Source organism: Sander lucioperca, chromosome 9 (genome assembly GCF_008315115.2).
Source record: "Sander lucioperca isolate FBNREF2018 chromosome 9, SLUC_FBN_1.2, whole genome shotgun sequence".
NCBI lineage: Eukaryota > Metazoa > Chordata > Actinopteri > Perciformes > Percidae > Sander > Sander lucioperca.
This window is the reverse complement of record NC_050181.1, coordinates 21,258,794-21,261,079: the sequence shown is the minus strand read 5'-3', so window position 1 is coordinate 21,261,079 and position 2,286 is coordinate 21,258,794.

Sequence of the window (2,286 nt, the reverse complement as noted above, 5' to 3'; positions counted from 1 at the left end):
TCATCCCCCATACATTGTTCATTTTACATAGCCATATTTATTCTGCTCTTATAACACTGCAATATATTTCTTGTCCTGTCTATGCACCACCTGTCTATATATCGCATATATATTGTATATCGCATTGCAGTTTTCTGCTCTTTTTGCACTTCTGGTTGGACGCAAACTGCATTTCACTGTCTTTGTACTTGTACACTGCACAATGACAATACAGTTGAATCTAATCTAATCTAAACATATTTCTCTAAGAGTTATTTGCATGTGCTGTTCACCAAGAAGGGAAACATAGATAAACACGTGTGGTGATAAATGTTTAAGTGTTTAACTTCCTGTCACTTCCTGTTAGTTGTGCAGTACGTAGGCTATTTGGGCTGTGCATTATGTCAGTGCATTGTGTCATTTGAGCAATACGTAGGCTATTGAGGTTGGGCAATATGTTAGTTGTGCAATATCTCATTGTGCGGAGAATGCAGCCGACAGCGTTGTTCAATTAAAAAATCTCAATGAAAGGAGTAGTTAATGTGCTTACTATATATGTACCTGTCTAATGTATATGAGAGTATTACTATATAGGTACCTGTCTAATGTATATGAGAGTATTACTATATAGGTGCCTGTCTAATGTATATGAGAGTATTACTATATAGGTACCTGTCTAATGTATATGAGAGTATTACTATATAGGTGCCTGTCTAATGTATATGAGAGTATTACTATATAGGTACCTGTCTAATGTATATGAGAGTATTACTATATAGGTGCCTGTCTAATGTATATGAGAGTATTACTATATAGGTACCTGTCTAATGTATATGAGAGTATTACTATATAGGTACCTGCCTAATGTATATGAGAGTATTACTATATAGGGACCTGTCTAATGTATATGAGAGTATTACTATATAGGTACCTGTCTAATGTATATGAGAGTATTACTATATAGGTACCTGCCTAATGTATATGAGAGTATTACTATTTAGGTACCTGTCTAATGTATATGAGAGCATGTTTTGTGTTGCATGAGAGTATGTGTTGAGAGATGCTTATTTTCTGTATTTTGTGTTGTCTTTGTAAAGCTGCAGAATGTCCAAAACAAATTTCCCTTCAGGGACAATAGGATAGTATATCTTATCTGATCTTATCTTACCATTACCACCAATGTATTTCAATCAGGAGAGACTTCGTTGCAGATATGCAAACATTTATTAATAAGTTATTACAAAGTAAGTACATACATAAACTTTGGAGATTAGACTCCATTGTAAAAGGGGTATATATACATTTCTAAGGTTTAGGAAAACCAAACATATCCCCCAATGGAGTCTAGACACTGATGGTGGTGACAAAAAATGGGATGAAAACCAAAATGGAGCCGTCAGCCGGGAGAAGACCGAGAATACCGTGGTTGAAAATGCGTGGAGGTAGAAGGGGAGGAGGCGGGTCGCACTCTCGTCTGAAAAGACAACTGACAGAAGCAGGAGAGAGAACAGATTTAAAACATGGTAGTCATGCTGTGATTGGCTTGAACATACGTGCCCGATTCTGATTGGTTTACAGAAACATAACGCCCACCACCCAGCTGATCAGTTAAAGAGAAGAGAGATAACGTAATTGAAGTCTCCCTGACAGAATTTACGCTGAGCTACATAAGTCTGCAGATCTATTAACTCTGCAAACCTGAACACTGACAATGTGACGTTCAGTTTTATTTTGTATTGGTGATCATTTAAAATCTTTTCTTCATTAAAGGTTTAGATATTTACATTGTTTAATACAGGTTTTCAGATTTTCTTGTTAAGTTTTGAAGTTTATTTTGTCTGCTCTTCAATTTATTTTCCTTGCGATTTAAAAAACGAAATGGAAAATCTTAATGACTTATTGTACTGTTGTGTGTTGAATAACATGTTTTGAATCAAATGTTTCTGGGAAAATACATTTTAATCAAAAGTACAGATACAGAAGTATTAGAAGTTCACATTTTTCATTTTTCATTTAATCCTCTTGGCCCCCTTGGGAGCATAGGGCGTCCACTAGGGGTGCACGATTCAGAAAATGCCACGATTCCATTCGATATTGATTTTCAGGGTCAAGATTTGATTTAAAATCGATTTTCGATTAAAGAACGATTCTCGATTTTTAAATAAAAAATATTAATCCATTTTTGGAATTCTATGAATTGATTTTGAATCGGTAGAGCTTGAATTGTGATTCGAATGTGAATTAATTTTTTTGCACACCCCTAGCGTCCACCATGGATCTACACCTCACTCTCCTCTGCGCTAAGGT